The sequence below is a fragment of the Oncorhynchus masou genome, chromosome 17 (genome assembly GCF_036934945.1).
Source record: "Oncorhynchus masou masou isolate Uvic2021 chromosome 17, UVic_Omas_1.1, whole genome shotgun sequence".
Taxonomy (NCBI): domain Eukaryota; kingdom Metazoa; phylum Chordata; class Actinopteri; order Salmoniformes; family Salmonidae; genus Oncorhynchus; species Oncorhynchus masou.
The window spans coordinates 20,978,756-21,004,403 of record NC_088228.1 but is presented as its reverse complement, the minus strand read 5'-3'; the positions used below and the strand labels follow the sequence as shown (position 1 = coordinate 21,004,403).

At 39.2% G+C, this 25,648-nt stretch overlaps 1 protein-coding gene across 1 annotated transcript in view; it reads left to right on the top strand.

Moving 5' to 3' along the window:
* The first annotated feature begins 1,959 nt into the window (after positions 1-1,959).
* The window catches only part of LOC135558685 (BMP/retinoic acid-inducible neural-specific protein 3-like), a 119,987-nt gene continuing 96,298 nt past the window's right edge, over positions 1,960-25,648 (top strand). The window contains exon 1 of the mRNA XM_064992715.1: positions 1,960-2,631. The gene's annotated coding sequence lies outside the window, so the exon portion shown is untranslated. The remainder of the gene's footprint in view (positions 2,632-25,648) is intronic.

Here is a 25,648-nt window from a genome sequence, read left to right as displayed (position 1 = left end):
TATTTTCAAAATGATAGTTTCCGGATTTGACCATATTAATGACCTAAGGCTCCTATTTATGTGTGTGATTATGTTATAATTTAGTCTATGATTTGATATTTGATAGAGCAGTCTGACTGAGTGGTGGCAGGCAGCAGCAGGCTCGTAAGCATTCATTCAAACAGCACTTTTGTGTGTTTGCCAGCAGCTCTTCGCAATGCTTCAAGCATTGCGCTGTTTATGACTTCAAGCCTATCAACTCCCGAGATTAGGCTGGTGTAACCAATGTGAAATGGATAGCGGGGTGCGCACTAATAGAGTTTCAAACGTCACTCGCTCTGATACTTGGAGTAGTTGTTCCCCTTGCTCTGCTCGGCTTTTGTGGAGCCATGGGTAACGATGTTTCGAGGGTGGCTGTTGTCGATGCATTCCTGGTTCGAGCCCAGGTAGGGGCGAGGTGAGGGACGGAAGCTATACTGTTACACTGGCAATACTAAAGTGCCTATAAGAACATCCAATAGTCAAAGGTATATGAAATACAAATGGTATAGAGATAAATAGTCCTATAATTCCTATAATAACCTCAACCTAAAACTTCTTACCTGGGAATATTGAAGACTCATGTTAATAGGAACCACCAGCTTTCGTATGTTCTCATGTTGTGAGCAAGGAACTTAAGCGTTAGCTTTTTTACATGGCACATATTGCACATTTACTTCCTTCTCCAACACTTTGATTTTGCATTATTTAAACCAAATTGAACATGTTTCATTATTTATTTGAAGCTAAATTGATTTGATTGATGTATTATATTAAGTTAAAATGAAAGTGTTCATTCAGTATTGTAGTAATTGTCATTATTACAAATAAAAAAATCGGCTGATTAATCGGTATCAGGTTTTTTTGGTCCTCCAATAATCGGTAGCGGTATCGGCGTTGAAAAATCATAATCGGTCGACCTCTATTAATTACCCTCAATTCGATGTGGGCAAAATGTGAGGTTGTGTCCACATGCAGGACATTTGTGGAAAATAATCTAAAATAATGTAATGTAGCTTTATTGGATAATCTCACAGCTTAATATGGTTAAACAACAAGTAAACTGAGAAACAGTCTTTCTCTCGTGTCTCCATCTCTTTGCCTGCTTACACTAGCAGTAATTCCCTGAGGTTCTCAACCTCTTCAACACACCACCACAATATGGGAGTGATTCAATCAGATTTTGGAACCAGTCCTATAGGATTCCAATACAAGAATCCAATTGAAAAAAAATCATATTAGATTTTGAAACCAATCTTATAGGATAAAATCCCAATAGGAGAGATGCTATAGGATTCTATCCCCCTATAGGATGGGTTCTAAAATCTGATAGGATTTTCTATTGGATTCTAATATGATTTTTTTATCACTAGGAATTTCAGAGGTTAAAAGGGAAGAGAAAGGAACGTCCCCCTTTTGGGGGGGTTCGAAAATAATTTGTTCCAACCCCTTTTCCAGACACTATAATCTATGCGAAGGTGCATTGAAGCCTTTCTGGCAGCTCATGTTGGCCCAATGCCCTACTTTATGTTGGTGTTTCCTTTATTTTGGCAGTTACCTGCATCTCTCTTCAGAAACTAGGGACTTTGTCAGTATGAATTCAGTTTGCCAGGAGTCACAACAAATTTGCAACACACAAATTTGGCTAAAGTATTGGGAGAAGCATTTCTCTTTCATTAGCCAGGCTGTCCCTTCAGGCTTGCAGAGCTCCGTATATCCTCTCCTCTGCTTCCCCAACCCCCAGCCTACCATTTCCCCACTCTCTCTCCTCTTCTCATGTCTCTCGCCTTCCTTCCACATAGCATTATCGACCCCTCCTCCCTGTACTTTGCTCTGAGCTCAGCTCAACCAATCACGGTCTGGGAGGCGTGGCAACAAGAGTCGGTTTGACAGAGCAAAGAGATGTGTTCCTGAAAGACTTTGAGCAAGAGCAATCGTCAGTCCAGTGCTCATCCGAAGTGCTGGGCTTGAGAGTGAGTGATGACTGTAACAGGGGCAGCTGAAGCTTAGCTGTGTGGCTCACAGAAAAAGGTGTACATTGTATTTCTCTGCTTTGGTAGCAGGTGCAGGCTCTTTGCTGAAGGGAGAGTTGCCTAAAAGGAAAAGAAGAGATATTTTGTGTGGATTTTATTCTGGTTCTTCTTACTGCTACACTATATATTATCATTAAGACCTGGAGGCTTGGGGACACTGGCACCTTTGACTTATATCTTGCTGTTTCCTATTTCTGAAATCTTAGATGCATCCTTAGTTTTAAAATATTTTTGGGGTGTGACTATTTTTGGTCTCAGCTGATTATCTCTAGCTAAATATACACTGTATTGTTGTGGACTTGACAGTGTTCTAGGGGCACCTTTGGACCCCAACTTGCAACCAACATTGACTAACTTGGCTATAGCAGTGAGAGGACAATGCCTGGATTATCCTATAATAAGCGACTCTGTAACTTGCCTGTTGGAAGCTGCAAGTGAATCAGGGACTGGAGGCTGTCGGTTAGCTGCTGGCTGCATTCCACCAGTTTGTCTGAAGACTGTAAACATCTTGACAACCTTCACTAGCTGGTAGGATACACGCACAACGAAAGAGACAACAGGATCACCCTTCACACTCTGGGTGAGATGCCATTGCTATTGCTTGCCTTGCTTCTATATCAATTTGTAATGTGCTTTAGAGTGCCTGAGTATTGATGTTATTATTTGCACAGTGACCTGGCTAGTGTGTATTATTAATAATGTTGAGTTAGTAGTCTGATTTGGGGGTTTTATCCAAAGAAGTTGTACATTCATTATCAACCTGTCTTTTTTTTTTTTTTTTACTTCAGACGTTTGCTTTAGTTTACTCTTAAATTATCTCCTTAAATTATTACTCTGGTGCTATGGTGCTAAATGATTGTCTTTATTATTTGTGTGCAGTTTTGGGGTGATTTGAAACAGCTCATATCAATGGGGGTGTCCCCTATAGCCTGTGACGCATGAATTTTGATGTGCACAGGCTACTATATTCAGCAGAGGATTTGTGAATATTATGTTTTATACATGCTCCTCTGTGAATTTGCATTCAGTTCGTAAGCATCTCCAACTAGGCTTACTCAGTCCAGATCTCTCCCTGCCTTAGGCTTAGGGTATGATAATGGAGCAGAGGAGAGAGAGAGAGAGATTCAGAAGATTGCTGCAAAATCATTGAAAGTGCCTTCAAAATGTGAGATGCCCAGTGCTTTAACTTTCTGGTCAAGTGAGAATTCTTCAGCCAGTCATTTTAAATATAGCACCTCAAGAACAAAGCTTGAGAGATTTAACAAAACCACCCCACAGCTTTGTTGTTCACTGCATGGGTTTGCCTCCTCGCTGTGTGAACCTTGGATAACTGCCTGGGCATGGTGGAAGGAAAGGAACAGGCAGTGTGTAGGTCAGTGCTTCCCTCTTGATATGGCCATGTGTCTCAAAGTATTTGTGCTCGTCAAAGGCCACAGGCAGCACTACCACTGTAGGAGGAAAGAACTGGACACTAGTGTGAGCAATCAGTCTATTGTTTTACATATGTTCATGAATCCTCTTTGTACATGATTTTGGCAGACTAGAATCATGCTGTCATTTCAATCGGAGGGGGTATTTAATGCAATTTTTCACCAAATATGAAGCAGCTTTTTTTTAATCTAATCCGTGGAGGAAAATGTGTAAGCTGCTTCAGTGTATTTTTTAAGCTGTTGGTTCTGGGCGACTAAGCTGTTGGTTCTGTGCAATTCGTATTTGAATAGCGGATTCCTGGTGTTTGATTGTTATTAGTATTTATAAACAATGATGAAATAAGTCTCTCTTTCCAATGACTTTGATTTGGTATTTTATTCACTAAGGGGCGGGATATGGGCATTGTTGAGAACATAAATATACAATGTTATCAAAATGAACACATTTACTAGAAAAATATTCCCTGTTTCTTTACAACAAAGTGTCTCTGAGGGAGGTTGTCTGTCTTGTCCGCTATTTCCTGCCTGCTTTTATTGAACATCAAATGTACATGAATATCAGGGGCTTGCTTACATGAAGTAGTTACAACTAGTCTGCTTTTTAAAATTCCCTGTGGAGAGAGAGACTTTTAGCTGCTCACCACCCTCCTCTTCCAGCAGTTGGGAAGGGAGAAGCAGATTCTTGACAGTTTTACTGCTTTTTCTCACCTACAGAGGGAGCATAGTACCACACAACGTTTAGCTGATCTGCCTCCAGCACTAAGCTATTCTTGAGCTCACTCTTTTTTTTAAATGCGGTCTGAAACGTGTATGATGCTTGGCTGAACTCTCTTAGAGAATGATAAAGAACATTTTTAGAACGGGACATGTACAATGTTTAGAAGTAAATGCATTGATCTCAATTATTGAACATTATCACAGCAGAGATTCATTTGACTTGAAATCCAAACCAAATTCATTGATTTTCAATGTTACTGTCAGCGGAGATTTAATCCCTCTGAGCTGCACAGGTTATGCTGCAGAAATGTACCATTTGTACTATCTTGACCCAGTTTAATGTTATTTTTTTATTTGCAGCACTCTTTGGTGCACAATGAAGCCAGTTATCTAACTACAGTAGGCTATGTGAGTAGATGGGATACCACATGACGTGTGTGTGTGTGTGGTAAAAATGTAGTGCTCCTAAATGAATAAAACATTGATCAGTAGCCATGGCAAACTCAATATAGTATATGCCTAGGCCTAGCAGTAGTGCAGCTGGATTTTCATTTGGAGATCTTATTTCCCAGATCGAAGCTGCTGATTCAAAGTGGACTGGAATGGAATCAGTCTTTCGATGTGTCCGAAATGGCACCCTATTCCCTTTAGGGTCAAAAGTAGTGCATTATAACAGGAATAGGGTGCCATTTCTCTCTGTAGTAGAACCATGTCAGTACAGCAAAATCACTTGCCAAGAACATCTGTGCGGACATGATAAGAGTCTTCCCCACCTTTTAGCAATCATTTGTGCCCAGGGAAGTTTGGGTCATTGATTACATTTCCATAATTGAGATTGAAGGATGGAGAGCTGTAGAAAATGAGATCGACAGAAGAGAGGGGAAACTTGGGCTGATCTCAACGAGTAGGTCCATTGTACACCAACTCTGTTCCACAAAGAGTGACAAATATACTATCTTATAACCAAATATATGGCACAGTTAGGAGAGAGTGTCAATCGTTCTAATTTATTCATTGATGAGGAATTTTCCATCTTAATTTTTCTCCCTTATTATTGCTTATGCAGCCTGCTAAGTTAAAAAGCATCATTTGTTTGACTGGTTTGCATGTTTAATTAAATGTTAAATTCACAAGTTGAATTACCAAGCCTTCCCCTCATAACCTCTCTCTCTCCATTTCCTGACTTTCACAGAGAGAGCCCCCTTTTAACTTACTCATGCATACAGTGTAGAAAGCATGCATGTCAATACGAGTTCAGAGCTGACTGAGGACTTTGGAGTCGAATATATATGCATTTTTTTACCCGTAGATAAAATGGTTTGCAGTGAAAGTATAAAAGTGTGTTTTAATCATCTGAAAGTGAAAATGGCTGGCAGGCTTTTGATATCGATCAATCAATCTTGGTTAATTATTAAAGCACTCAAAACAAAAACAATGCCAGGCTGATACAACAGATATATATATATATATATATAATATGCAATGGATGTCGTAGCACTGCATATTCTATCCCAGGGGTCTCCAACAGGTCTCCAACAGCTCCAGTAGCTTGCAGCCCACATTTGAGTAGCTCACCAAACAATTCTGAAAGAACATGCAATTATTCATATATTCCACCGCAACCTGCCATAAACAAATCTAAAAGTATCAGAAACTACTAGCTACTATCTAATTAACGGAACATTGACTTTACCCCACTCTGGTTAGCCACTATTAGCTTAAAAAGCTAAACCTAACACAATATCTGCCAATTAATTTCCAATATATATTGCCCCTGTCTGTGTGTGTGGTGTGCATGTTTGTCTATCACTCCGTGTGTACTCAGTTGTGATCACCGCATGTGGGTTGACAGAAATACTTTCCCCAAAACCTTCTCAATTAAATCTTAACTGCAAAGTAGGCTTACCTGGCAGAAGTATATCATGAGTAAGTATATAATTTATATCTAGTATTTGGTATTTGCTAACTTTTCTATGAAATGAGCAGCATCAGTACAGAACCATCCTAGACCGGCACATTAGACAGCATATTCCTCACTAGCTAGATTATCGATTAAAGGGCCAGATGCAGAATTAAAGGGGAATTACATTCAAGTCTAAATATATTTGTTTTCTTCGAGACCTACAAAAATTGCCTTCTGATTTAAGCATTGACATGGACTCTCAGAACATCCAATTTTATTTTTTCTCTATGAAAAATTGCAATTTTGAGAGTGAAAAACAATAAAGCTAAAACCAGGAAAAATACAACTGAGAACATAATTTAGGAAAATATAAAACAGAATTTGGGGGGGGGAAATCACATATTTTATAGAGTTGTTTATTAACCATTATTCTACCAGGTATATTGCCAGAAAACAGTGCACTGCTTTCTCCTGCAAACTAAGGACCTGGGGAAGACTTGCAGGGGAGAAGAGAAGAATGTGGCTATTTGAAAGCTAGAAAAAAATGTAGCTCACAACATGTTTCTTTTCTTAAAAGTAGCACTCATGCAAGAAAAGGTTGGAGAGGTTCCAGTCCTTGAAAATGAATGAAATACTTTTTCCAAATGAGTGAAACAAAGGACAGTTTTTTGGGGGTGAGAAATTGGAAACTGAAATGAATCAGCACTCTATAACACAGTCTACTTATAAAGGATGCTTTTGCAATTGGGCCAAAAACTTGGATTTGTCTGTGTGTGTTGGAACATACAGTACACTCAATGGTTGACTGTTTCATAGCTGAGGCTCATCAATAAAGCCTCTGTTTGCATCCCAAATGGCATCCTATTCCCTCGATTGTGCGCTACTTTTGACCAAAGCCCTGTAGACTTGGTGAAAAGAATTGCACTATATAGGGAATAAGGTGCCATTTGAGATGCAGCCACTGAGTCGTGACTGCAGGCTGTTAATTTGAGACAGGAAATAATCCTGCAGCAATAGGAAATGTGGATTGTAATTCATGGACATTTTTGTAGGGGTTTATTTAAAAAATGAATAAGTGAAAATCAAGTCTGACATTTTTACACATTTCAGAAGACTTTAATATGTTACAGGTTTTATATGTCCTGCACTGCAGAAAAGTTATCCTGCAACACATGGTGATCAGATTAACATCCTACATCAGGATGTTTCAGGGTCACTGAAGAGACTAGCTAAGCATCCTTAGCTCCATGACAAGAAAAACACAATTGAGGTGACTGTACTGTATAAAGGCTAACCCTGAGCAAGGCCTTAAAGTCAAGTTACAGTATGGTTCAAATAGGAAATTCATATTTATATAATTTTATACTGGGTGCACTCATTAGACGTGCTTCAGCAGTCAACAATCTGATTTAAAAGATGGGAAATTCCAACTCAAGAGGAGTTCTCATTCATGTGGAAAAGGGTAGTAGCAGTAATAGCTAAATTAGATACAAGTTCATGGCCTTTTTTATCACACTGTATCTAGATTATGTAATAAAGCAGTACATTCTGGGAGATGATGTGGAAGCCCTTTGATCGTATGAGGGTGGTAGTACCCCCATCCTTTAACGCAGGGCAAGATAACTAGATTCAACCGCAGGCCAAATCTTCTTAGGAACGGATGGTCGGGGTGCCGGACAATAAAGTCATTTGTACTCTTTCTAAATTGACCACACGGAATTGTATTTGAAAATAACAATAATGTCATACCTTGATTCAATTGAAATACAATCACTTATGTCTCTTTTTGTTACTAGTAGGAATATTTAAAAAATATATATTTTTGTGCTAAATTCCTGGTAATTTGACAGTATTTGTTGACCCAAAACTAAAATCCCCAAAATATATCTCTATTTCTTTTCTCTAAAAACTGTTGGGGAACAAACAAATATCACTTACGGGCCGATTTTGGCCCACATGCCGCCTGCAGACAACCATTGCTTTAATGAGTCAAACCTCTTGTTCTGCAAGGTGTTCTTCTCTTCTTATTATGAATTATAGAAAGAAAAAGTTCTCAATGTTATTGCAACCAGCATATAAAGGTTTATATCATTTTTACAGTATAATGTATGCCCCAAGATAATTTTTTATGTCAACAAATACAGGGGCTGTGGTATGTTGTGTAGATCCTTAGGCCATATAGTTTGAATCCAAGCTCAGTGGCGGTGGATCCTAGTTTTATTGAGTTCTACTAAAGCCTATAAAATATCTGCTGTTGGACGAAAGACAAGATTTGTGTAATATAAACAGGCTACACTGCTGATAAAGATGGCACGTTTAGTGTCTTGAAAAAAAAAATGTTTAAATACCACCAATAACTTTTTTGTCAGCCTTTAATGTTTAATAGTGAGGTTCAAGATGGCATCAATCATCAAAACGTGGAAATTCCAGATTATCCTGGTCAAGGGTCCGTGGCGAAAAAATTATTTATTGGACTAGGAGTCAAGGATCAGAAGAGACCAGGCAGCAACCAGGAATGTGTCCCAAACGACACTCTGTTCCCTACACAGTGCCCTACTTTTCACCTGAACCCTATGGGCCCTTATCAAAAGTAGTGCATTATATAGAGAATATGGTGTAATTTGGGACACAGGCTTAGTTGATTCATGCTGCAGCTGGGCACAGGTGGAGGTTCCACCAATCAGCCCCAACAGCAGGCTTCTTTCACTGCATTTTAATTGAGTACGAAGAGGATGCCAGCCATCAGAGACCACAAGCTGTAAGCCATTACAGTTGGCGGCAGGGTCTGATGGCCCACAGATTGACTTGATTTTGATTGTCCAAGCGAGTAAGGAAGATCTGTCCCAAGCAAAATTTACTGAAGTTTATGATTTCCAGTAGATGATAATAACAAATAACTGTAATTCTGAGTAAATGCTTGAAAGTATGTGGACCAGAATGCTAGGTCCAAAAATGTATCTTCATTATTTGACCTAGCCAGAATGTGGACATTTTGTTCTTCTGTAAGTGCAGTCCTTTTCCCCATCGCAATTTGAAGCAGGGGACTGGCTATTGTCATCCATTACCACATACAATATGACTGAGTGAGAGTATGGAGAACTGTGCTGCTCTGCTCTAGGTATTAGGAATTAGAACAGTACTGCATCAGCCCCATATCAAGCTTCCATGCTCCTCTCCCACCACCCTTGTTCTCAACCAATGATGTATATAAACTATGGATTGCTGATGCTTTGTATTGGCCAATGAGAGGCTTTGAAGCCACTGGTCAGTCAGCCATATTGGCACTGCCCAGTAGGAGCATTCTCAATAGGAATGAATGGAATTGTACAGTATTTTAATTAAATGTTTCAAGGACAAAATTACATGTATTTAAAGGGAAATGTAAAAATAATGTATACTTCATAATCATCATCTCTAGTACCACCCCACACGTAATAAAGAGGAAGATAAGTGTTTCCAATGAAATCGTCAACCAATTAACAATGCCTACTCACAATTGGTAAAAATCACACTCTGCACACCGATGATGTTCCTCTTTTTTACTACAAAACATAAAAACGCAGCAATTTCACATATGCTGATGTTGGGGTGATGCTGGAGATTATGAATATTAAGTTGTAAAATGTTGACTTTTCCTTTTCAGTATTTTGTTGTAGTGGGAACAGTAACATTATTAGTCATATCTAAAAATTATACTTGAAGTAAAATATGTGTGTGTGACCAAAAGTATGTGGAAACCTGTTCGTCGAACATCTCATTCCAAAATCATGGGCAATAATTTTGAGATGGTCCCCCTTTTGCTGATATAACATCCTCCATTCTTCTGGGAAGGCTTTCCACTAGATGTTGGAATATTGCTGCAGGGACTTGATTCCATTCAGTCACAAGCATTAGGGAGGTCGGTCACTGATGTTGGGCAATTAGACCTGTCTCACAGTCGGTGTTCCAATATATCCCAAAGGTGTTTGATGAGGTTGAGGTCAGAGCTCTGTGCAGGCCTGTCAACTTCTTCCACATCGATCTCGACACACCATTTTTGTATGGACCTCGCTTTATGTATGGGAGCATTGTCATGATGAAACAGCAAGGGGCCTTACCCAAACTGTTGCCCAAAAAATTGGAAGCACAGAATCATCTAAAATGTCATTGTATGTTCTAGCGTTAAGATGTCCCTTCACTGTAACTAAGGGGCCCAACTCGTACCATGAAAAACAGTCCCAGACAATTCCTCCTCCACCAAACTTTACAGTTGGCACAATGCATTTGGACAGGTAGCGTTCTCCTGGTATCCGCCAAACGCAGATTCGTCAGCTGGACCACCACAGGAAAGGAAGACCCAGAGTTACCTCTGCTGCAGATGATAAGTTAATTAGAGTTAAACCTCTTAAGGACCTGCCCCTTTTCTTCAATTTTCACTCAAAATTACATACCCAAATCTAACTGCCTGTAGCTCAGGACATGAAGCAAGGATATGCATATTCTTGATACCATTTGAAAGGAAACACTTTGAAGTTTGTGGAAAAGTGAAATTAATGTAGGAGAATATAACACATTAGATCTGATGTGTCATCATATTTAAATGCAAGAGAAAGGCCATCAAAAAATAACATGGTATTCTTTCACTGTACTAGCTACTGTAAATAAGACAGTGCAGTTAGATTAACAAGATTCTAAGCTTTCTGCCAATCTCAGATATGTCTATGTCCTGGGAAATGTTCTTGTTACTTACAACCTTATGCTAATCACATTAGCCTACGTTAGCTCAACTGTCCCGCAGGGGACCCACTGATCCTGTGGAGGTTTAACTGCACCTCAGATTGCAGCCCAAATAAATACCTTACAGAGTTCAATTGACAGGCACATCTCAACATCAACTGTTCAGAGGAGACTGTGTCAATAAGGCCTTCATGGTTGAATTACTGCAAAGAAACCACTACTAAAGGACACCAATAAAAACAAGAGACTTGCTTGAGCCAAGAAACACGAGCAATGAACATTAGACCGATGTGTGTCCTTTTTTTGGGAGAGGCTTTGTGAGATGCAGAGTAGGTAAACGGATGATCTCCGCATGTGTGGTTCTCATCATGAGGCATGGAAGTGTGATGGTGTGGGGGTGCTTTGCTGGTGACACGGTCAGTGATTTATATAGAATTTAATTAAGGCACACTTAACCAGCATGGCTACCACAGCATTCTGCAGCGATACGCCATCCCATCTGGTTTGCGCTTAGTGGGACTATCATTTGTTTTTCAACAAGACAATGACCCAACACTCCTCCAGGCTGTGAAAGGGCTATTTGACCAGGAAGGAGAGTGATGGAGTGCTGCATCAGATGACATGGCCTCAACAACCACCTGACTTCAACCCACTTGAAGATGGTTTGGGATGAGTTGGAGAGCAGAGTAAAGGAAAAGCAGCCAACAAGTGCTCAGCATATGTGGGTACACTGTCATCAAGGCAACGGGTGGCTTCTATGAAGAATTCAAAATCTAAAATATATTTCATGTGTTGTTTCATAGTTGTGATGTTTCACTATTATTCTACAATGTAGAAAATAGTGAAAATAAAGAAAAACCCTTGAATGAGTAGGTGCGTCCAAACTTTTGACTGGTACTGTGTATATAAACTCAGCAAAAAAAGAAACAGACCTTTTTCAGGACCCTGCTTTTCAAAGAAAATTTGTAAAAATCCAAATACCTTAACAGATTTTCATTGTGAAGGGTTTAAACACTCTTTGCCATGCTTGTTCAATGAACCATAATGCTTGTTCAATGAATGAACATGCACCTGTGGAACGGTCGTTAAGACACTTACAGCTTACAGACGGTAGGCAATTCAGGTGACAGTTTTGAAAACTTAGGACACTAAAGAGGCCTTTCTACTGACTCCGAAAAACACCAAAATAAAGATGCCTGGGGTCCCTGCTCATCTGCATGAACGTGTCGCATCTGCGTGCATGTGCCACAGAAATGTTGCAAGGAGTCATGAGGATTCCAGATGTGGCCAGGGCAATTAATTGCAATGTCCGTACTGTGAGATGCCTAAGACAGTGCTACAGGGAGACAGGATGGACAGCTGATCGTCCTCGCAGTGGCAGACCATGTGTAACAACACCTGAACAGGATTGGTACATCTGAACGTCACACCTGTGGGACAGGTACAGGATGCCATGGCCAGCGAAGAGCCCGGATCTCAATCCCATTGAGCACGTCTGGGACCTGTTGGATCGAAGGGTGAGGGCTAGGGCCATTCCCCCCAGAAATGTCCGGGAACTTGCAGGTGCCTTGGTGGAAGAGTGGGGTAACATCTCACAGCAAGAACTGGCAAATCTGGTGCTGGCCTCGGTGTACGCTCATTCCTTCGACGATAAACGCGAATCCGACCATCACCCCTGGTGAGACAAAACCGTGACTCGTCAGTGAAGAGAACTTGTTTGCCTGTCCTGTCTGGTCCAACGACAGTGGGTTTGTGCCCATAGGCGACGGTGTTGCCAGTGATGTCTGGTGAGGACCTGCCTTACAACAGGCCTACAAGCCCTCAATCCAGCCTCTCTCAGCCTATTGCAGATAGTCTGAGCACTGATGGAGGGATTGTGCGTTCCAGGTGTAACTCGGGCAGTTGTTGTTGCCATCCTGTACCTGTCCCGCAGGTGTGATGTTCGGATGTACCGATCCTGTGCAGGTGTTGTTATACGTGGTCTGCTGTCCATACTGTCTCCCTGTAGCACCGTCTTAGGTGTCTCACAGTACAGACATTGCAATTTATTGCCCTGGCCACATCTGCAGTCCTCATGCCTTCTTCTTGTTCACGCAGATGAGCAGGGACCCTGAGTATCTTTTTTTGTGTTTTTCAGAGTCAGAAGGCCTCTTTAGTGTCCGAAGTTTCATAACTGTGACCTTAATTACTTACCGTCTGTAAACTGTTAGTGTCTTAACGACCGTTCCACAGGTGCATGTTCATGAATTGTTTTTGGTTCATTGAACGAGCATGGGAAACAGTGGTTAAACTCTTGACAATGAAGTTCTGTGAAGTTATTTAGATTTTTACCAATTATCTTTGAAAGACATGGTCCTGAAAAAGGGACGTTTCCTTTTTGCTGAGTTTATGTTCCCTGATAGAGTAGAATAGTGGCCCTTGTTGGTCAACCAGTAGCACTTGGTAGATTTGGAAATCTCTCAAAACGATTATTATTAAGCCAAGTCTTTCCCTTTTTAAGCTCATGCAGTAGTTGGTGTGAAAAAAATGCAGCGTGGATAGTTTCACTATCTCCCTGATGCATTGGTACCAAGGGAACATTTGAATATTGTACACATGCTGTAATTAGATTAGTATTTGCATGTTCTTCGAAAATGGTAGGGTTGTAATCAGATGCCTAGTTGTGTACTGTATAGATAGACTTCTTGTGGCACTGTACTGCTGATGACACAGTATTTACCGAATTATAATGAGTAAGACAACACATTATACACAAGTAGATGTATTTATTATTTCATACCTGTTTTTCCAAACCAAGAGACCTCTTTGACTGGGCACTTGTTTTTATGACACCTGTCTCAAATAATTAATATTTACTGCCTCTTCTATAGAGGCCTATGTAGTACATGGAGCTGTTTTTACAGAGAAGTGGATCACTGTATGTTTGGATGGGTAATTAATTAATGCTGACTGTACTTTCATGTATGGTGCGGCCACACTTCCCACAACAGGCTGGATGTATATTACTGTTTATTTTATTATTCCTATTGCTTCCCTTTCTGACTTCATAACATAAGATAGGCCTATGTATCAATAACTGAAATACGTGGATTGATTTATGCATTTTTTTCATGGTTGTGACTTTCCATTCACAATTGCTCTTGGATGCCAGAGTGGTTACCAAATATTGAAGATTACTTCCTGTAGATAACTTTTTTTCAGTACATTTTGGCAACTTGCGCTTAAACAATAGCTGAAATGGCATTGTACAGTCATCAATTTATTTCATTTAGGGATAGGACAAACATAAAAATACATCCCACAGTTTTAGATAAGCCCTGCACCGGGAGGGGGGGGGAAGGGGGATTGATCCTCTATTGCAAATTTGAAATTTAGTGTTAAACCTCTAGTATGTGATGTGAGGAAGATCTTTGGAGGATATACCCTTGGACTTTGTTTTCATGAATTATACATTTTGCAGAGAGAGACAAGTAGATATGTTCTTGCTATTCCTTTCACTTCTTGATACTGACTGCTTTTGCCAGTACTTCATTATCTTTTCTCCTGTAGCCCACAATACTTAGACCTGGCTGCACTTTTGGATTAGAGAGATTGTCATCGCTGTCACTTGCTTATCTTTTTCTTCCCTCTTGAAATAAAGCTTAGCCAGACGTGTGATGCCCTCAAGATTACCAGTAGGCAGGTATGGAAATCCTTGACCGATGAGATGTCCTTTGTCTGAGCTTCACCTGTGCTGCTCCTTAGCCTATTCAGAAAATGTTGTTGGTATCTTAAGCCTTTAGAAGGCGTTCGCCAACAGATCCTGAAGCATATTCAAACTGTCATCTCTCTTATTTAATTAAAACCTCAACGTTGTGTACACTCACTTTCGCGTGACAGACATCCATTTACTCACAGAATACTTGAAAGCCATTGCCCTCATTCTGCCCACACTAACTTCCTGCCTTACCTGTCAGTCATGAGAATTCATGCCTCTGGTTCCCTCTTCGGCGTTCTAATGTTCCCAAAAGTCCACATAGGACTTATTCTGCCTTTTTGCATGTCAATGATATCAAGTGACACATGGGGAGAAAAATAGAATTCTGAGAGATGGAGCAGTGAGGTGACAGAGCGATTTGATGTCTAAATATAGGATCCCTGCCTTTGCACATATTTCATTCAGACACCCCACAAAAGGGAAGTGGTCTATGTGGAAATTGACTCATCCTGTTGGAGTCTGCAGTTTTTTTCATCTCAGGGGTTCAAAAGACTGTGCGTCTGTTTTTCCCGTCTTCACTTTTCCCTCTGTGCAGTGGTTTGCTAAATGACTCATGTTTCCTCTCGCAATACCTACAGGCATACATCAGCCACAGCAGGATTAAGCTGAATGTGAGCACGATTTAAGGGCTTTAGCAACTGTCTCCCCATACATCTTAATAGAATTCGCATGGCCTTCTGTTTGGGCTAAATACGGTCCTGTCTTGGTATTTCTCCTGACGTTTATATGAAGTGAAGGTGTTTAAGTTGACAACTGGCTTACTTGCTTATGGGCAGGGCAGAGATGAGTCAATTAAATAGTTGGTTTGGCTCAGTAATATTTCTACCATCTTTTATTCTGTCTCTCTGAAAAAAAAAAAAAAAAATCAAACTGAACAAATAGAGTACAGTATATTCATTTTGTAAGCACTAATATCCAATGAGTTGTACAACAAGCCCTCATATAGCCTCATAGTCACAGAAAATGTAGAACATCTCTGGAAATGCAAGCAATTTGCATTCTGAATGATGATATATAATTTTGAGCTGGGCAGAAGAATAAAAGCAGTGTAGCGTAAAACGCATAAAAAAATAATAATGCCCCCATGATTGAATGTGGAGATGAACCACCATGTTGTTTTAAACACTGTCAGTTCGCCGAATACTAAAAGGTCAAACCATTGTGTGAAATGAGTTCGGATAGAAAGGTCATTGAGATACTTTGTTTCTTAATAGATTAGGCTGGAACCATAATGGCTTCTTGTTTCTCTTATTATCGAAGATAATAATACGGACTGCCAGCCCTTTTGTTCTTGCTCCAGTGGACACACTGTAATCACTCTTTGTGAATTTGGAGAGAGGATGGTATACCCTTACAAAAAAACACGTGAAAAAAATGACGTGAAATTTTCATTTTTTTAGTCACGTGTGACATTTCACATTTGAACAAATCATGTGAAAAAGGTCACATGGGAAAACAGACATGTAAGTCAGACACATGGGAAGTTGGACAGATTTTTCACATTCATTTTTCACATGATTCATGTGGTTTCCCAACATTTTATGTGATATTCTAAATTTCACATGTGCTTTTGTAAGTGGTGGGATTAGAACCCAGGTTTTTCTGCAGAGAAGCCAAGGTCTTGACCATTCGACCAAGAGGGCAAACACTATGTTTGAAGTCGCAGGTGGGATACCTCATCACATGACCATGAGCAACCATAACCGATTTATGTCCGTTCCACCTTCCCATGTGGATTTTCACATTTCAATGTGAAGTAGGGCTGTCAAACAATTAAAAAATGTATTGAGTTTTTATCGCAGGATTTGCTGTGATTGATCACAAATAATCTCAAATTCATAATTTGTTCAAATTGAGCTGTTCATTATGATTTCTTTTAATAAAAAGCTTAACAAGAATATTTCCGTTTTGATTTTGTCAGTTAGCAAAATTTACAAACAATTTATTTAACCTCAAACTCAACTTGTTTTCACATCGCAATGTTGTTTTTAGCTGTATAGATGATGTATTACGTTTTCAGTTTATTTTAAACGCTTTCAGAAAATGCAATAATCAAAAATTGTGCACTAAAATTACAAAAAGTCAACTTCAGTCAACTGCAACACTAATTTGAACATGTTAAAGAGGATAAATAAGGCGACAAGGAGCACTAGCTTCTCTGTTCTTTTCACTACGCTTCTTTCAACGGTCACTGTCAAATGTATGAAGAAGAGAGGTATGTGCCTGCAGCAGTAACACTCCGAATGAATGGCTCAGAAATAACAAATCATTATTTTTAACACACTTAAATGATTATACTCATGTAAACTGCTACCTTTTTACAGAATGGCATTAAAGAATTTGCAATCTCATATGTGAAAACATTGCTACTACATGTTATCCAAACCTTTTCACATGTGAGGGGAATAATACTTTCACCACCACAAGCGAAATTGTAATTACACATGTGAAAGTAAGATTTTCAAATGTGAATGTTTCTTATACAGTACCAGTCAAAGGTTTGGACACACCAACTCATTCAAGGGGTTTTCTTTATTTTGACTATTTTCTACATTGTATAATAATAGTGAAGACATCCCAACTATGAAATAACACATATGGAATCACGTAGTAACCAAACAAGTGTTAAACAAATCTAAATATATTTTATATTTGAGATTCTTCGACGTAGCCAACATTTGCCTTGATGACAGCTTTACACACTCTTGGCATTCTCTCAACCAGCTTCATGAGGTAGTCACCTGGAATGCATGTCAGTTAACGGGTGTGCCTTGTTAAAAGTTCATTTGTGGAAATTCTTTCCTTCTTCATGTGTATGAGCCAATCAGTAGTGTTGTGACAAGGTAGGGTTGGTATATAGAAGATAGCCCTATGCAAACGATACGTTCATTAGAGACAACTGCCCCTGAGATTGCAGCCCAAATAAATGCTTCACAGAGTTCAAGTAACAGACACATCTCAACATCAACTGTTCAGAGGAGACTGTGCGAATCAGGCCTTCATCGTCGACTTGCTGTGAAGAAACCACTACTAAGGACACCAACAAGAAGAGACTTGCATTGGCCAAGGAACGAGCAATGAACATTACACCGGTGGAAATCTGTCCTTTGGTCTGATGAGTCCAAATTTGAGATTTTTGGTCCCAGCCGCTGTCTTTGTGAGACGAGGTGAATGAATGATCTCCGCATTTGTGGTTCCCACCGTGAAGCATGGAGGAGTAGGTGTGATGTAAGTATGTGCTTTGCTGGTGACACTGTCAGTGATTTATTTAGAATTCAAGGCACACTTAACCAGCATGACTCCACAGCATTCTGCAGCGATACGCCATCCCATCTGGTTTGCACTTAGTGGGACTATCATTTGTTTTTCAACAGGAAAATGACACAAAACACACCTCCGGGCTGTGTAAGGACTATTTGACCAAGAAGGAGAGTGAAGGAGTGATGCATCAGATGACCTGGCCTCCACAATCACCCGATCTCAAACCAATTGAGATGATTTGGGAGGAGTTGGACTGCAGAGTGAAGGAAAATCCGCCAACAAGTGCTCAGCATATGTGGGAACTCGTTCAAGACTTTTGGAAAAGCATTCCAGGTGAAGCTGGTTGAGAGAATGCCAAGAGTGTAAATTTGTCATCAAGTTTTGATGTCTTCACTATTATTTTACAATGGTGAAAATAGTATAAATACAGAAAAACCCTTGAAATGACTAGGTGTGTCCAAACTATTCACTGGTACTGTATATGAAACTGCAAATTAGATTTTCAAATGTGAATATTTTCTTTTGAGGTGACAGTGTTTTCAATGGGTTTTCTAAGGCCCTTGCTTGCAGTTCCTATCGCTTCCACTGGAAGTCACCTGTCTTTAGAAATTGGTTGATGTTTTTCCTTTGAGAAATGAAGAAGTAGGGCTGTTCAGAACGAGGGTCGAGTCTAGTGTACTGTTATGATTGGGACGCGTGAACTGAATGCTTGCTCCACTTTGTTTTCATCCGCTGTCATGACTGTCCTGATCAGGTCAGGTTACAGGAGACCACAACCCTGCAAATTATCTCTCAACCCCAACAGAGGAGGAGAGATCTAGGGGTCTGAAGATGTGGGGGTTTTATGACCCCTCACGCCCCTGTTAAATCTTAGGCCACAGACAAATTCCCTTTGTCCTGTTACTATGTTGAACCAGCCTCAGAACATTAAATATGAAATAAAGGGACTTTGGAACAATGGTTTCCGTCAGCCACAATGGTGGTCATGACGATAGATGGAATATGAAAATGTATGTCATTTTTGTTTTGTTATTAAAAGTTAATAGATGATGTTATTAAGAAAACATTGTAACGTTAACAGTTTACCTAGTATATGTTTGATGTTTATACATGTTTATATGTTTATACAATGTCCAAATCAAAGACAATGTTTTGGTAAAGATGAAATGTGAAGTTAGTTGTCTAAAATTGGATTTGAGTAAAGGTTAGACCTTGCCTCTTAACTAGGTACGCCCAGAGAATTGTCCTAAAGGTGGTTATGCCCACTTCTGACACAAGGGTATAAAACCTGTGAGTAAAGAATTTACAGATGAGACTAAGTGACCCAAGCTGCAGCTGAGGTCTAAAAAGTCAACGAACCCAAAACGCACCACAAGTTTTTAAGCCAAATAAATATATTTCTACCCAAGCTACAGATGAGTAGCTGTGTCTAAGCGGATGAATTCAAGTCGAACCACCTAGCCTCCACCTCCCATCGAATTGTAATATCTACACTGTTTCATTCATACGCTGTGAGCTCTGAGCTACAGAGCTGTCTGTCCTCAGAAGAGTCCTTCCAGAACAAGAGCGAGGGAACAGACTCCTAAGCCAAAAGGACACTGACATCGTGAGGATGACCAGAGAGGTGCGCCGGAGAAGTGTGTCATTGAGAAGCCTGAACGGTCCACGTGGAGAATCCACAGAGACCTTCCCCACATAATTACATCATTATACTCTGACCCATGTGCGGCAGTTTGGGGCAAGGCTAGGGTTAGAATAAGCATAGCTGACAAATTCACCCAAATGTATTTATCTCGTGTACTTTCTCTTTTTCTCTCTTTTTTAAATCCCCATTTTGGGTAACATGCGCCATAGTGTGTTGGTCCGTTATACTAATCTAATCAATAGCCTAGGATGTGTTTTTGTGTATGTGTATCTTTTATCATCATTTTAGCTTTCTAGTAAATAACTACTCAACTAAGATTGGTGTGGTACGAACTCATTGGTGAGACCCGGGTCCGTGCAGATTCCCAGATTATGCGACGTTCAGACCGAGATTGTAGAGGTAACTGATTAATTAGCGGCTGTTGTAAAATCGATATTCTGTTATTCTTTGAGTTAATTTGGGAAATAGAAACTCAATAAAAACTTATTTTCTCACGGTGCCCCAGGTTAATGAGTTAATAATTGCTTGATTCAGCTAATCACGCAATTAGAAACTTTTAATAATACGATGAACAACAGTCATCACATTAACTAATACAACATCACGACACCGCTATTGAACGCAGTTTATCCCGTCTTAAATTGTATCGATTATTTATGTTAAAAAATACCTAAAGTTGTATAAGGAAAGTTGTTTGAAATGTTTGGATCAAGATTATAGGTAATTTATTAGATATTTTGGAGTCATGTTGCGCAAGTTGGAACCGATGTTTTTTTTAATCAAACGCGCCAAAGAAATTGACATTTTTGAGATATAATGACGGAATTAATCGAACAAAAGGACCATTTATGATGTTTATGGAACATATTGGAGTGCCAACAGAGGAAGATCTTCAAAGGTAAGGCATGAATTATATTGTTATTTCTGACTTTTGTGTCGCGCCTGGCGGGTTGAATTATGATTGTCATGTGTTTGTTTGATGGGGTGCTGTCCTCAGATAATAGCATGGTTTGCTTTCGCCGTAAAGACTTTTTGAAATCTGACACAATGGCTAGATTAACAAAAAATGTATCTTTAATTTGGTGTATTGTAGTTGTGAATGTTAAATATTTCAAATAATTTTTTTACATTTCGCACTCTGCCATTTCACCGGATGTTGTCGAAGCCGTAATTAACATGTGAACTCTAAATGTGATACATGAGAAAATATGGTTTCACATGTGAAATTTAAGCTGAACATGTGAAAATAGCTATTTCACATGTGAAAATGTGTGTTTTTTGGTAACACTTTATTTGACACCTATGACGCTATCATAACCATGTCAAAATATTTTTCTATTTTTTATATAACCTTTATTTAACTAGGCAAGTAAGCTAAGAATAAATTATTATGACGGCCTACCACAAGGCAAAAGGCCTCCTGCAGGGATGGGGGCTGGGATTTAAAAAACAAACAAATGAAATAAAAATATAGGACAGAACACATATCACGAGAAGACGTGTGTTTTGACACCTACATAAGAGCTTCAAAGCCCACAAATCCTACCACAAGACAAACCATTCCATTCTTCAAACAAACTTTGATTCCAACATATGGAAATGTATCACAGGACATTTTTGGGGTGTTGTAAGGGTAGTAATATAAGCCCGATAGTTCTATCAGGTACAGTTGAAGTCGGAGGTTTACATACACCTTAGCCAAATACATTTAAACTCAGTTTTTCACAATTCCTGACAATTAATCCCAGTAAAAAATCCCTGTTTTAGGTCAGATAGGATCACCACTTTATTTTAAGAATATGAAATGTCAGAATAATAGAAAAGAGAATGATTTATTTCAGCTTTCATTTATTTCATCACATTCCCAGTGGGTAAGAAGTTTACATACACTCAATTAGTATTTGGTAGCATTGCCTTAAATGTTTAACTTGGGTCAAACGTTTCAGGTAGCCTTCCACAACCTTCCCACAATAATTGGTGAATTTTGGCCCATTCCTCAAGACAGGGCTGGTGTAACTGAGTCAGGTTTGTAGGCCTCCTTGCTCACACACGCATTTACAGTTCTGCTTACACATTTTCTTTTCACATTTGGCGGTTTTGGAGGAGGGGCTTCTTCCTTGCTGATAGCCTTTTCAGTTATGTCGATATAGGAGTTGTTTTACTGTGGATTTAGATAATTTTGTAACAGAACGTGTCTCCTTCCTGAGTGGTATGACGGCAGTGTGGTCCCATGGTGTTTATACTTGCGTACTATTGTTTGTACAAATGAACATGATACCTCCAGGCATTTGAAAATTGCTCCCAAGGATGAACCAAACTTGTGGAGGTATTGGCTGATTTCTTTTGATTTTCCCATGATGTCAAGCAAAGAGGCACTGAGTTTGAAGGTAGGCCTTGAAATACATCCACAGGTACACCTCCAATTGACTCAAATTGTGTCAATTAGCCTATCAGAAGCTTCGAAAGCCATGACATCATTTCTGGAATTTTCCAAGTAGTTTAAAGCCACAGTCAACTTAGTGTATGTAAACTTCTGACCCACTGGAATTGTGAATTATAAGTGAAATAATCTGTCTGTAAACAATTGTTGGAAAAATTATTTAAAGAAAATTATTATGAGATGTCCTAACTGACTTGCCAAAACTATAGTTTGTTAACAAGAAATTTGTAGAGTGGTTGAAAAATGAGTTTTAATGACTCCAACTTAAGTGCATGTAAACTACTGTACATGACCATATGTCAGTCATAAGTCCCAAAGAGAGTGTTTTGTCCTGCGCCTGCATTCATCCCAGCCATTAGTGACAGAGCATTGGGCTAAGCACAAGTTTGACATCAATGTGTGTACTATTGCAATAGTAATACAATTTCAAATTCTAGGAAATGTTATATTACATAAATAGTATGTTATATAACATTTCCTACAATTAGCTTTATTTTGTACCTTTCACCAGATCTGTGCCTTGACACAATCTTTTATCAGGGCGCTAAGTACAATTCCTTCAACCTTATGGCTTGGTTCTTGTTCTGAAAGTCACTGTCAACTGTGGGACCTTATATAGACAGGTGTGAGCCTTTCCAAATCATGTCCAATCAATTGAATTTACCACAGGTGAACTCCAATCAAGTTGTAGAAACATCTGAAGGATTATCAATGGAAACAGGATAGGGTCTGAATACTAAATAAGATATTTCACTTTTTTTGTTATGAATTTGCAAAAATGTCTAAAAACCTGTTTTTATTTTTGTCATTGTGGGGTATTGTGTGTAGACTGATAAGGAACATGTTTTATTTCATCCTTTTTAGAATAAGGCTGTATTGTAACAACATTTGGAAAAAGTCCAGGGGTCTGAATGCTTTCCAAAGGCATTGTGTATATGGAGTGAATTCGACATACTGTTGTTGCCTCAACAATGCATGGGCGTATTTGGTTGTTTTGCGCACCACCATCTTTAGCTAAACAAACATTATCTGGAATAGATGGTAGCTAACTGTTAGCTAGCTAGCTACATGAACAGTTGAGAGATAGCTTTTACTTTACTAAAACATGATTGTAATGTATTTGAAAACGTGTGAAAGCTTTTTCTATTGCCATAATATTATAGGGTGTCTACCCAGTCTGGACAGAGTGGGTGAAAACATTATTTTGTGATTAAATTTAAATTCTTATGTTATAAAATACATTTTTACCAAAACAAATTTAATTATTCATGTTCTGAATCATTCAGTGGGGTCTTTCTCTATTTCGTGACCTAATACATACGATAATAAGCACCGAGCTCTGATGACATGAAAAGCATGCACTGAATTATGAAAATACGACATGTCATATATCAAAATCAATATCCATTTATGTCCTACAGATTTGAGACGATGAGTTCAACAGGAAAGTGAGCCTGTCAGGTAACCATCCGCAGAATCCAGCATACTCATTTTAGAAGGCTAACTGATCATTAGAAAACCCTTTTGCAATTATGTTAGCACAGCTAATAACTCTTGTACTGATTAAAGAAGCAATAAAACTGGCCTTCTTTAGACTAGTTGAATATCTGGAGCATCAGCATTGGTGGGTTTAATTACAGGCTCAAAAATGTCCAGAAACAAAGAACTTTCTTCTGAAACTTGTCAGTCTATTCTTGTTCTGAGAAATGAAGGCTACGCCATGTGAGAAATTGCCAAGAAACTGAAGATCTCATACAACGCTGTGTACTACTCCCTTCACAGAACAGCACAAACAGTCTCGAACCAGAATAGAAAGAGTAGTGGGAGGCCCCGGTGCACAACTGAGCAAGCAGACAAGTACATTAAAATATCTAGTTTGAGAAACAGATGCCTCACAAGTCCTCAACTGGCAGCTTCATTAAATAGTACCCGCAAAACACCAGTCTCAACATCAACCGTGAAGAGGCGACTCCAGGATGCTGACCTTTCACAACAGTTTTCAGCTGTGGTAACATAATTGCAAAAGGGTTTTCTAATGATCAATTAGCCTTTTAAAATGATAAACTTGGATTAGCTAACACGACATGTCATTGGCTCACAGGAGTGATGGTTGCTGATAATGGGCCTCTGTACGCCTATGTAGATATTCCATAAAAAATCAGCCGTTTCCAGCTACAGTAGTCATTTACAACATTAACAGTGTCTACACTGTATTTCTGATCAATTTTATGTTATTTTAATGGACAAAAAAAATTATTTTCTTTCAAAAACAAGGACATTTCTACGTGACCCCAAACTTTTGAACGGTAGTGAAAATCTGTGGAAGAATTTCTAGAGTTTTGAACATTTCAAAGAACACAGTTGTCTCCATCATTGTAAGTAATACGGAACTACCTAAACTCGGCTTAGAGCTGGCCATCTGACCAACCTGAGCAACCAAGCAAAATAGGACCTTTGTCAGGGAGGTGATCAAGAACACAATGACCACTGACAGAACTACAGAGTTTCTTGGCTGAGATTGCAAAAAAGGCACATGAAAGACAGAGCATAAGGCATAAGAAGATTTAACTATTTGGCCTGAATGCAAAGCACTGTGTCTGGAGGAAACCAGGCACAGCTCATCATCCATCTAACACCATACATGCTGCTAAGCATGGCAGTGGCAGCATCATGCAATGGGGATGCTTTTCAGTGGCAGGGACTGGGAGACTGGTAAGGATTGAGGGAACAATGAATGGAGCCAAATACAGGCAAATACTTGATGAGAAACTACAGTAGATTTACATTCCAACAGGACAGTGATGTGAAGAGTACAGCCAAAGCATCACTGGAATGGCTTCAGAACAAGAAAGTCCTTGAGTGGCCCAGACAAAGCCCAGACTTGAATACCATTGGAACTCTGTGGAAAGACTTGTAGATTGCTGTTCACCGCAACTCCCCATCTAATTTAACAGAGCTTGAGAAAATCTGCAAGGAATAATGAGAGAAAATCCCCAAATCCAGATGTTTAAAACTGGTACAGACATACCCAAGACAACTCAAAGCTGTAATCACCGCCAAAGGTGCTTCCACAAAGTATTGACTCGGGTGTGAATACTTATGTAAATGCTATATTTCTGTATTTCATCTTCAATAAATTTGGGAAAATGTGTAAATGTTTTCTTTTTTTTGCATTATGGGGTATTGTGTGTGAATATGGGTGATACAAAATATATTTAATCCATTTTGCATTCAGGCTGTAACACAACAAAATGTCAAATAAGTCGATATACTTTCTGAAGGCACTATATTTTTCAGAGAAAGTAAAGCACCTGCTGCATCCAGGGGGGGAGGCGAAGACCTTTGATGTAGAATGCAGAAACAAACTTTCAAAAAAAGAAAATTCTCGGCAGGAACAAACACATTTTAATAAATATTACGATTTATAGTTAAATCCGTTGTTGTTGTTGTTATGAATTATTTACAGTCAAGTTTCTTTTTCATCGTATTTTGAATAACTTGAAGAAAATGCACTTCATGACACTGTCATGAAGCATTATGCCCATCCTGTTTCACTTTACTTGGACTAAGAAAATACTCTTTATGATAATGTCAAGAAGCATTATGACCATCAAATCATATAAGGCCTATCACGTGCATGCCCTTATGTTAGACATCAGTCACATCCCAGTCATCAGCAACAGTGCATTGGGGTAGGTACATGTCTGACATCAGTGTGTTTTGAATTA